Source organism: Phalacrocorax carbo, chromosome 1 (assembly GCF_963921805.1).
Source record: "Phalacrocorax carbo chromosome 1, bPhaCar2.1, whole genome shotgun sequence".
NCBI classification, from domain to species: domain Eukaryota; kingdom Metazoa; phylum Chordata; class Aves; order Suliformes; family Phalacrocoracidae; genus Phalacrocorax; species Phalacrocorax carbo.
In genome coordinates this window covers 96,514,883-96,527,624 of record NC_087513.1, presented here as the reverse complement: position 1 = coordinate 96,527,624, position 12,742 = coordinate 96,514,883, and the positions used below count along the sequence as shown (strand labels likewise).

The 12,742-nt window shown below is 42.7% G+C and overlaps 1 protein-coding gene across 17 annotated transcripts in view; it reads right to left on the bottom strand.

Annotated features, from left to right (window-relative positions):
• The window catches only part of BBX (BBX high mobility group box domain containing), a 165,714-nt gene that overhangs the window by 89,170 nt on the left and 63,802 nt on the right, over positions 1-12,742 (bottom strand). The gene's annotated exons all lie outside the window — the stretch shown is intronic.

Sequence of the window (12,742 nt, the reverse complement as noted above, 5' to 3'; positions counted from 1 at the left end):
AGGTCTCCAAACAGGAGCCTCCACACAAAGATGAAATGTAAACACTTTGAAGTAACCAGCCATAACCCTTTGTATTAACTTTTTTTTTTCCCCAGGTTGTGTGGCTTTCTTCCAGAGTCACTTGAAAAAAACCAGTTGTCTGGAGTCTGGGGTCTTAACCAAAACAGGCCTTTTTTTGCCTTGAATTTAAGTTACAGTAGGACATTTGCTATTGCAGGATTCATTTCAGCCTTCACCAACTGCAGAGGCAGAAACAACAGAACAAGAAACCCAGTGAGTCACAGGCCACAGCTACACTTACTTTACCGAAACATTAACAAGACTCCAGTGACACACTCCGCTAGCCAAAATTTCTGGGTCAAAAGTGCAGAAGACAAGCATTTGTTAGGGCGAAAGCTGCCTTTCCGGACACCAGGCACTAACCGCCCCATGTGCCAACCGACTGCCACAGCAGGTCTGCCCACAGCCAGCGCATCCCCTGGGAAAATCCACCTGCATTTAGCCTAGCAGCTTCCTTTGCCTGGAGCTCCTGGAGAGCAGACAGGAGTTTCCCTCGCTGCATGCTCTGTGCAGTGCCAACGCAAAGCAGCCAGGCACTGGAGAGCAGCGTGTATTTAGGTGAGGTCAGACGCCCAGGGTACGGATACACTGGGACACCTGTGCTAAACCTGGCCCTGCTCCTAGGTGAAGGTGACGTGACCCACCCAGCCAGAAAGCTTTGGCGTCCTTTTGCTCCAAAGAAGCATTTCTCTTTGCTCCTACATCTGCTGCCACAACAGGAGAGAGCACCAACAAACCTGGGTAGGTGAGCAGAATAAATGCCTGAAATTCAAAACACAGAGAATGCAGGGCCCAACCTACTTTGCAATGCTTCCTCCCACGGAGAGGAGGATAATGACAACGCGCGCTACAAAAGCCCTCTGCTGACGCCAGAGCAATTTATCAATAGTGCATTTTCCTCCAGGAACAGAGTAGACTGTGAAATGCAACCACCTCTCAGACAAGAGACAAGTGCTTGTCTGCAGAGCATCATAGACCATAGCAACAGTACAATCCAAAAACCACTGACTTTTAGCAAGTTAAAGCAAGGAAGAAATTTTGACAAGATAAAATAGTTGCCCGACAGCAATGAAAATAAGGCACCAGACCTGACAGGTCATTCACATACACACCCCGAAAAATTTGCTTTGTGCTCCTGTGTGATTGGGACTACCTGAGCCTGCACGAAGAGCCGCTTTTCTAGAAAGGCAGCTGTCATTTCTGTGTTTTGCCATTATTTTAATATCATCCTAAAATGAAAATCTTTGTGATTTGTTAACTGGATCACCAGGGGTTCCCTCTAGTTTTCGCTGTTTAACTAAATGGTTAATCTCAGTGTAAAGAGCTTCAGAGCCACTAAGACTACAAGTAAGATGGCCACAGGAAATACTTGCTAAATTTCAGTGCATGGGTACTCCCATCGGCTCATTCCCACAAGGACATCTGCAGTTCAGCAACAGCTTCGCTACTGAAGGGCCGATTGGGTAAGAACTCAAAGTCAAACTGAAATTTTAGATGAACAAGAGAGATGGCCTGGAGTTCTGCCCATAGCCTTCAGAGGATGAGACCCCCTGAATGGCAGAGCGAGGGGAGGGGAAGTCAATCTTTTTGACTTGCTACTCCCAAAGCTCCATTTTTATCTTTGATTAGTAGGCATACAAATTGCTGTAGGGTCCAGTCACGGCAGAAACACAGCCAAGTGCTTTTGCGCAGCGTGGAGCAGCACAAAAGAGGAGACGTTCCTGCAGCAGACATCGCAGGGTCAGCACGGCTGAATGGGAAAATTGTTCAACTCTCCTTTTCACCTCTTGTTGATTGTGTCCTAGTGCCTTCTGCAAAGCCAGGACAATGAGGCTGTGTCCATTGCTACTGTAATCCATTCAAAGGTTTACCATGTGCGTAACAAAGCTTTCATAATAAAATTCAGTAATAATTACTACCAGTGTCAGGGGAACCATATACAGCTGTATGACTAAATGAAAGAATTAGTCCCTTAATACCTATTTAATAGGCCATAAAATATCCTTGCACAACCCAGTATTACAGTTTGTCTGCTTTCGCTCTCTCCAACTCAAGTACAATAGGCGAAGACAGTTGTCCACACAACCCCCTGGAAGAGCTACTACCCACTGCTCCTACGGAAGAAGAATCAAAGTAATGGCTACAGACACTATTTACTCAGCTTTGCTCATCTTCACTATTATTAGCTCATAAATCATGGTAATGTAACTCTTATGCATCTCAGAAACAACAATAAAGAGTCTACATGAAAATTTCAGATAGAACAGGCTTGTGCAATGATCACTGACAGAAATACCACAAGATTGACTTGGTAATAAGTTCCTAGCTAATAACTGATTTTCTGCAGAATCAAATTGTCACAATCTCCTTCCATCCTTTCCCCCTACCAAGACATAAAGTGAGTAAAGCAAAAAATTAGTGAAAAGCGAACCCTCAGAGTCTGTTCCCTGCCTGAATCCTCCCCTAACAGATACTGGATCAATTTCCAATCTATTGACCTAAAATAATAAAAGAAATAGTAAAGCAGCAACACTTCACGAAAATACATTGTATCTCAAATTAGGCATAATCCAAGAAGGTAAACAGAAAGCCAGGGCAGAGCACAGTTTTGTTAAAAAGCTGGATATAAATAGAAGTAAGTGGAAAACATAGATCTGCACACATTAATCAGCTATACAGGTATTTCTCTTCTTTCTAAAGGCAGCGTTTTAAGCATCAGGAGTGAGCTTTTAATGTAGACTAGATTCCTTAGTGCAGTGGTTTAAAATGGTCACAGAAGAAGGAGGTACAGCTAAAGAAACTTCAGCTCTGTTTTTGGAAAGACTACCGTCTCTCAGAACCATGCAGATCCACATAAAATCCTTTTGGATCTATCAAAATTTGTAATGATTTTCCGAGCAGATGTACTACTCAATACACAATTTTCAAGTGCCATCTAGTGGTTATTTTCATTTTTATTTCAATTCGGTATTTAAAAATAACTTTTACGTTTTTTTAAAAAGTTTGTTATTTCTACCACTTGCTGTTATGTTATTATGCAACTCTTGGTCCTGCAAGGGGAGATAGGTGGTGCTTAAATTAAGCCTAACTTTAAGAATTCTGATGGGCTGAATTAGGCCAGAAAACAGCTGATGGCAGGACTAAGGAATTAAAAGGGAAAAAAATATTGATAGAAACAAAACAAGACACAAACGTCCATTCACCATTTAGAGCTTTTCCGGTACAACTTAATGACTTCTTATCATGAGAAAATTCTGACATGTTAAAGTCTGAAAGTAATTAGGACCTCAACTGAATAAAACATGTTCTAAGCATTCCTCACACCAGATAAAGCCATAAAGCCACAGTGCTGTACCAAGAGGTTTCTGTTTTACACTCAACGCAACCCGTGATCTTACACAGGCCCAAAACTTTGATACTCAGCTAAGTTTTGTCTTGACATGTTCATCTCATAATGGGAAGAATTACTTCCGGTCTTCTCTGTCTCCCACCTCAAATATCCTCTTATTCTCCAAGTATAAGGAACTGGGCTGACTGGGTAGCCCGAAAAATGGCTAAACATGCACGTACAACACAGCGTGCCCAAGAAAGCATCAAACCTTTGGTGCATGCCACGCAGGCAACCTGTGTGAAACACGCAGAGCACGTCAAAGCCTGAATTCAACAGGTACGGAAAGGCACACATGTGCTTGTATCTCCATCTGCAAATCCCCAGACACAAATACGGAAGTCTGTGCCAGGTAGCCAACCAGCCAACGAAAATATCTGGGCTTCTTCACAATGGACCTCTGAGAGTCTAAAAGGAAGATGTTATTCTATTTCTGTAACATACTTTGGTAGAGGTACAGTAATATACGTATAATTTTGTTTCTATATCTCTACAGAGAAAGTATTAGAACACAGAGTTTGAGACAGAGCCAAAGTTAAAAACATACCATTAGCAAACATCATCTTCTATTATTTTCTGCTGAAAGACTTGTTAGCTACCTTGCTGTGGCAGAATCAAATTCGGTGGGAAAAAAAAATAATAAAAAAGCTTAGCTCTTTAAGAATTAAAGACCATTCATTAGCAGGATGAATACATCCTGTCTTGAATCCAGATTTCAAAGCACTTTTATTAAAGGTAGGAACATTGATATCTCCTTTATTTTTCCAGTTAGGAAAGAGTCTGAGAGATGAAATCTCTTAAAAAAAAAAAAAGGTCAGAAACAAATTCATGGTCAAACTGGGAAGAGAGCTTGTAACTCTGATCCCAGCCCCTGCTCACTTCTGCCATCTCTCCCTTCCAGAAGACGTAAGATAAAGAAACTGGAAAAAAACCTTTCACATTCAGCAATCTTTTTATGTGCTTGTTACATGGGTAATTACAGAGACATTAAATATCCCCAGCGAGGCATGCTGTAGATCCACCTCCAGGCGGGCCTCTGCAGAGCTGCAGAATTCAGTCGATGAAGCGCGCGTGCACGAAGCGCTCTGCAGGCGCGCGCTGCTGCCCGTGCACCGAGCGGCCCTGCTAACCCACCCCCGCGCAGGCGATCGCTGCCGTTCGTGTGCGCCAGAGCCCGAGCCGGCCCGCCAGATGACCCCAACAGGGCACCGGCAGCAAGGAGTTCTCTGGGCAACCTGAGTTGCTTGTGCTGACAAAACACTACAACGAACGTGTACGCATCTCGCTTTAGACCTGAGCGCTGCCTCCCATTTGTAACGCACACAAACCCTTAAACGCACCGTGGAACCTGTCTATCTGACATCCTCCAACAACCTCAGCGTAATAATCCACGTACAGGTCCTGGAAAAGTTATAGGATAGTGCAGCTACCTCTGGGTGATTAGAAAAAAAGCAATGCTAAGATGTGGAGATGCAGGAAATCATAAAGCTGCCCCTGAATAGAGGAACAGGTCGTACGCAATGCCAGAAATAGCAGTAAAATTTCAAAATGCACATATTAAAAAAAAGAAGGAATAAACAACATTACTTAAAACCCCCAGAAGGAGCCCCAAAAAGGCAGCCTCAGCTACTCAGCATATTAAACTCTCCTTTTATCACCTAAAGCACAAAATCAAAGTTTTTTAAAGTCCCATAGTTCCATATCTCGCTGCCTAAGTTGTTGCTCTTCGCCATTCAGTTGATCCATTAAACAAAAACGTGCATTTAATTTGGAAGGCATGGAAGTTTTGGCCTACATGGCCGCTACCCGTTTTTTGGATACGAGTACTTTGTGTATTCTCTGGGGTGTGTGCCTGCTCAATGCTCATGCATCAAAATAATCCGAACCAAGTTAGCAAAGAACTTCCCCCAGGATGCCACAGAACACCAAGCCCAAGTCTACTGCTTTTCTGCAGGTGAAACGTAGATGCAGGTGAAAAAGAAGCTAAAGCTCTGCATGCAGTCTTAAGCTACCTCACTTTATGGAAAAGGTCTAAAGGTCAAACCCACACAGCTTAAGCAAATTAAGAAAAAAAATAAAAAAGGAATATTTCTACTCTTTTTCATACAGTAGTTTTTAAAACTGCTTTATTTGAGAGCTACATGATTAAGAGTATGAACTAGGAAATCCTGTAGAATGACAAACTATATTCACAAAGATGAGAAGCGTGTAACTGAATGCACCCATATTTAATGGCTGGCATTTCACTGTAGTCTTCTAGCCACATCCTCCTGAAGCTCGATGGATGTTCAGCATGAAGGACTTCAAACTCCTGGAAGAACGCAAGCTACCAAGAAAGTATGTCCTTTGCCAAAAAGGTAGCTTTATGCCATCAGCCACAGTTTTCAGATTTTCTCCCTAAAAATCTCTCTCAAATAAGCTTCAAACTAAACCATCAGAAGTGAGCAGGGCTGTAGACAATGTAGACATTCTTAAGCCATATGCATGCTCATTAATGTTGCAAAAATGCATCACCACCTCGAGTCTCTTTTAAAAGGAGAAAGAGACTTGTCTTATTTTTAATTCATGGAAAGACAATCACATGATTTAGCAATGTCCACTTCAAAAGATCTAAAGCTAGGAATTTGACAGGAGCTGCATGTGGGGGATTTAAGGCAAATATTTTTGCATCATTCCCCTTAAACCTAGACAATATAATAATTAATTTTCAGACACTAACAAACTATTATTTCAACAAAAGGCAAATACTGAAGACTACATTCATCACACCTGGAGGTCTCTAGTCCTGCTCAAGGCAGACCTAACTTGAAAGCTGGACCACGCTCCTCAGGAGCCTGCTCAGGGATGGAGAATCCACCACCTCTTTTGGCACCTGCTCCACAACCCTCACAAGGGAGGATATTTTTCCTTATGCTCGACAAGAACTTCCCCTGCTGCAACTTGTGACTACTGCCTCTTGCCTGTCCTTTCACTGGTGCACCTCTAAGAGTCGTCTAGCTCCAACTTCTTCATAATTGTTCTACAGACAGTTGGAGTCCCCTGTAGCTTCCCTCAGCCTTCTCAGCTGAAAGTCAACCAGCTCTCGTGGCGTTTCCTGTTAAGTCATGTGCTCCAGACCCAACCACCCCAGCGGTTCTCGACTGTGCTCCCTCCAGTTGTTTGGTCTTTCTTGTATGGGGGTCCACAGTCTCAGAAGCACAGAGCAGAGCAGGAAAAGCCCTTCTCTCAACCTGCTGGCTACATTCTTGCTCTCACAGCCCAGCCTGCAGTTTGGTTTCGTGGCTACAAGGTCACGCTGCTGAGCCCTATTCAATTTACTGCCCATTAGGATCCCCAGGTCTTCGCTGCAAAGCTGTTTTCTGTCTTTCTTTTTGTTGAACTTCATGGGGTTCCCGTTAGCCCACTCCAACTTTCAGGATTCACTCTGAATAACGGCTCTGCCCTCCTGCATACCCACCACTCCCACCAATTTGGTGTCACCTTTGACTTGCTGAGGGTGCACTTCTTCCCATCATTTGTATCACTAACGATAGCATTAAACAACTCTGGCACCAGTATCAGCCCCCAAGGAATACCACCAGTAACTCTTTGCCAGTTCATTGCTGAACCACTGGTTCAGCCAATTTTTCAGGCACTGTGTAATCCATCCAACCAACCGTCTAGTCTGTACCCAGTTTGGCTCCAGGGATGCTAATGGAAGTCTCAAAATTCCTGGTACCATCAAAGTAAGCAAGGCCCTCTGCTCTCCCCTTGCCCACAGCACCTCGTCTCCATCACTTCATCACACTGATCAGGCACAACTTGCCCATTTAAAATCCATGCTTGGCCGTTCCCAGTCACCTTCTTGTCCTCCATGTGCCTGGAAACGGCTTCCACGAGGACCAGTGCCACAATCCTCCCAGGGACTGAGCTGAGGTCAGCCAGCCTGCTATGTCCCAGATGTTTCTTTGTGCCTTAGAGTACAATTAGACACCTCAGGGTCTGATTTCTTCCTCTTGCTTGATCCACGAGAATGATGACACTCTTTTATTTGACCTGCAGTAACCTGAGATTACAACCACGTTACCATATGGGCCAGCAATTCCAAATGCAGAAGAGCTGGAAATACCAGTAGCTGGAGAAGAGGCAGCACAGCTTGTCTGGCTCAACCCTTCCTGTATTTTCTCAGAAAGCTGCCCAATACTACAAATCCAAGTTCACAAACATCTCTCCCCCACTCAAAAAAAAACCTGAAACAAACCCAAACCCAAAACCCAAACCAAAACAAAAAAAACCCCAACAAACCACCACGAGATTTAAACACAGCATGGTATTTTCATTGTGTTTGGAAATGTGAGTCCAATTTAGTCCATGCTTTCCTTCTTATTTTGACTTTTCCAAAAGTTTGTTTTTCAGTAGGGGGAAGAGCATGAAGTTACCATGATTCTGAGAAAAGCCCTACCAAGGGGGGAAAAAAAAACAACCCACAAACCAAAACAACGTGCGCCCCCCCTCCCCCCCAAAAAACAGCAAAAAACAAACCAAATCCCAAACCAAAACACCAAACCAAACCACCAAAACTCAAGAGAGCAAGCTAAAGAGCAAGAACAAGCAAGGAGCTTCCTGGTCAGGTAAGATGTGTAAATTAAGAATAATATAGGAGTGCCTGGCACCTAATGAACAAATTCTAAAATCCAGATGTTTAATACCCCCAGAGATTTGCTGCATGCAGCCCAGTTTAGAAGTCTGTTGCCCTATGCTCAAGGGCCTAAACATGAACAAGTCTGCCCTGAAAGTCTAGGTCCCTGATGAGCTGGTAAGCAACTGCACAGACAACTCTGCATGATTTGCTGATCAAAAGCTTACCAGAAACAGTGAGGATCCCCAAGGACTTCAATATTCTCAGATAGGACTTTCCAATTCAAGTTTCAAAAATAACTTGCTTCGCTTACCGTGGTGCGGAGTTTGGGAGAAAACAGGTAGGAGTTCTTTTAAATACTCTAGAATTGATACGGGATACATTAATTTCGCAGAAATCTCCGTGATACACAGGTCTTTCACAAGCCTTAAGTGGTGACACAAGGGATCTCATTGCAAGAGGCTGAAGTCAGGCCACTGAGGAATGAAATACTTAAAATCACCTGAGAGCTCCTTCTATAAGCAGTCCAGGTTTGCACTGAACCTTCCTCAGGAAGCAGGAAATGGTTTTTCTCCTCTTTTTAAAAGATTTTAAGAGGAGGGGCATTTTGGAACACAAAAATCCTCTCAAACCTGGCTATGGATCCTTGCTTATTAAGTGCTGGACCCTTAACAAAGCCGTCTCACAATGGGTGGATTTCATGCGTATGTACAGGCAAACATATACCATTCATTAAGCAGTAAATCAGAAACCTCCACCTTTGAAACACTGAGTGGTCTTTTGCCTTTATCTTTTGATGCTCATTCACAATGCAATACAACTCACAAAGCTGGACACTTTTTACCATTTAATAAACTGAGATCTTAAAAAAAATCTGTTTAACAAAAAAAAAGGCTCTTAAAATACCAGCCAGCAAGCCACAACTCATTTAGGCTCTCATCACTCTCAAAAAATTATCCCCATGTGTATCCAATGTTTTCAAAAACCTGGGAAACAGATGGATTTCTCCTGAACGCTTTGGGTACCAATAATGGCAGGCTACTGTGGACAAGAAAACACTTGTTACACAGCCTACTGTTCCTTGTGCTCCCGTAGAGAGTACATCCTACCACCCATTCCATGCTCATTACCTGTGACCTGAGTTCCTCCGCTAATTTAAACTGCGACATTATGGAAAGGGAAAGAAAGGGACTAAACTGTGGATGTGCCAGGTTATTTGATCAATCCTATCTTCTTCACACTACTATATGAACTCAGTAGAGGGACTCCTTTAGTTCACTGGACTCTAAGGACTTATTTTTTTCCCCTGCCAACAGTAACAGAGTCCCGAATTCCTGCTCTTTGTGAAACACCACAGCATCTTAATGAAGTTACACTGCAGACAGCTTAAAAATTTCCTCCTGATTGGAAAGACTTTCTCTGGAACGTGCAAAAGTGGAAGATGAACCGACACCTCTGTGCTTCAACATCTTTCCTGCTTTTCTGTTTTCACTGTGTCAGATTAAATGACTCATCCCAGTCTTAAAGACTAAAACTGGATTTGTGAAAACTGGCTCTTGGTAACTCTTTCTGACATTGGCATTAAATACCTCAGTTTGCCTTATATCACAGTTAAATTATGACAAGTCAAACATTCGGCTAAAGCTTAGGAAAAGCAAATGAGTTCTCATCATTGTAAATATTCTCAGTACAAGGGCAAAGTCAGCTCAGAGGAAAAAGTACGCCACTTCCAAAGTCAATTATCTTTAATTCGCACTTCCACTGCACAGGCCTACCTCTGAAGAAAAAACCCACAGAGCTAGAGAGCACAAAAAGATTCCCAAAATGTAAAGGCAAAGTACTCAGTAAAACATTTACACACCGAATATTTTCTCGAAAGGAAGGATGCCTCAAGACCACCCATGGTAGCAACAGCAACTTCCAGTAACACCACAACCAGCCAGAAAACTAATTTGAAGAAAAAAGGGGGGAAAAAAAAACAAATGTAGGAAAAATATTTGACGTAGGCACTCCTAACTAAGCCCTGAAGTCTGGAAAGAGAGTGCTAACACATAAAACACAGATTTTCTCTGCTACTGAGTCCCATGGCCTGTGATTCAGCTCTTTATACTAATTATGAATACAAAAAGCGTGGAAAATAGCTGCCTTTTCATTTGTGGTTTTGTTGTCAGCTATTCTTTTTTAATAAAGCCTTGTACACCTCAAAAATATGGAGTAAAATTGTAAACTGGAAAAGCTGCAGTCAAAAATGATGTTGCCGTAAGTAGAGGATCTCAGCCTGCGCTGTTTCATTGTTTTTCCTTTTGGCAAGGTTTTCTGGAGAACCACCAAGAAATCACCAGTGGCCCATAAAAACTGAAAGGAGAAGTCCTCTTAGTAAGATAGATTATTTAAACTTTGGGTTCTCATTTTGTTTACATTATCACCTATTTAAAACTCGTATTTCTTAACCGACAGTCAAAGAAGAAGTGGCTTCATGAAAAAAACTCCAACAGTCTGGCTCCAGCTGGGTGGTGAAAACTGCTTCTGTAGCTCTCCAGCGGAAAAAAACCCAAAACAATAAACCTCCAGCCAACATAAAAAAGCCACTTCACAAGTGAGCCACACCTCAAACAAGATTGGAGAGTTAAGATTACAGGTAGGCATTATGGTTTTTATCTTCATATCTTTACAACCACAGAGAAACAAAGATGGGAATATTGCTTTTCCCAGTTCTTTTGATCACTACTGGGTATCTTTGCTGATTATTTAACACATGTAAAATTGAGTTTTTGTGAACACCTCCTAAGTTTTTATGAGCTGTACATGTGAGCTTTACAATGTATTATTATGCCTATGCAAATATTCCTAGATGGAAATAGAGATACACGTTTAGACAAGATATATCTACATCTAACTCTGTATACATGTTAGGTCATAAACTCAAGGTTTTACATCTAGCTACCCTGCCACCGGCCAAGGAGAAACTGCAGCTGTGCCCGCAGATAAGTCAAAAGATAGTTTATTGAAATGAAACTATCAATACAAAACTATTCCTGTAAAGAAAACAATTGCTGATGAAGCCTGTTCCTCTAGGGTTAAGTGAGGAGAGAATTTCCTGTTTTTTCTGTTGAGTGGCACAGCAATGACATCAAGGTTTGCCTTTTTAATAACAATTCGCTGCACGGTCAATTATCAATTAAAGAATTGATCATGTCAAAGTAATTGTAAATAATAACAATGAAGTCACAGATTGTGGAATATTTCCTATTTGCTGTAATTTTGGTTTACTCAAATGTGGTAAATTTGCCTTTACTTTTTCTCCAAAGCCAATCAAACTCACCTTTCTGTTTGCATCAGACACCAAAGCAGGTTGTTTTAAACTACAGAGCAGAACGGTAATACCCTCCACCTTCTCACCTTCCTGCAACAAACTTACCTGTTGCAGCATGAAAACTATTTGACCATCAACCCTCCCCGAAACTTTGCCTTGCCCAGAACATTCAACAGAGAGGAGCAGAAGCCAAGAGGACAGGACACTGACCATCCAGTGCCGACGAGGAAAGAGATAATGAACACCCCACACCCCATGCTGAACCCAAACAATAACCACCAAATCTTCCTTGCTCCTGTGTCCTTACAAACACAGCTTTCTTTGAAAACACCCCAGTCAGTGCAGAACTCACCATCTCATAGCATTCCTTTAATCACACTACCTTGCGGCAGGCGAGTGGCTTTGGCCACCTGCATCCCTGCCTGCAGCTACCACAGGGCAACATGCTGTGTTAGAGCCACCAGAGCTGCTGAACAGCATCTTGGGCCCTTCTCGCTGCATGCGAGGGCCCACAGGAAGGTGAGCGTGGGTGTCGCTCCGATGTCCAAGGGTGATGACTGGTGTGGCAGGGCTGACAAGCAATTCCAGCTACAGGATTAACCTCTAGGCATAGTGGTTTTTTATGCTGCAGATTCCCTTCCTCACTCCATACCCCAACGACCTTCCTATGTCACTAAAGTCAGCAGAGATTTCACTTGAAGCAGCCCCAGCTGCCTCAGAGCAGTGCCAAGATGGGGCCGTACACAGCCCCATCCGCTCTGCAAAGCCTCCACTGCCAGCCTCCTCTCTGAGGGCTTAAAGTTAGGACTTCTGCACACTTCCCTGTCTGCAAGACTCACACCTGCAACAGTGGTGAACTGCCTACAAAACAGCCTAAAATAATTAGGAGAGAAGGGGCTGCACAGTGAATAAGCAAACAAAAAGGTCCTAGAGACTAATATTTTCCAGTTGTTACTATTTAGGTGTTTCCTCTAAGGTTGATAAATGACTGTGTGTGAGTGGAGAGGGGGGATGGGACAGCAGATATACTAGACAGCACACCTTGGAGATCATCTTTTTTGTAATAAAAGCTGCCATCACTTATTGTTATGCAAGTAACAGCACACCAGCTACACTAAGTATCTGCTAGTACTCAGGATGACTCAGGCAAAACTCCAGAGGATGTCTCCTGAAGTCCTATGATGATGTTAGGTCTTTGTCTAACAAAGAATTGTAGATTCGAATTTACTCTCTTTGGCTTCAGAAATGTCTTTAGAAAGCAGTGTAATGCCTGAGAAAATATCTCTTCTTATTAAAAAGACAGCACATTTAAGTAATTAATTTTTTCCCTTGACATTCATTAAAAGATAACAGTATCCTCACA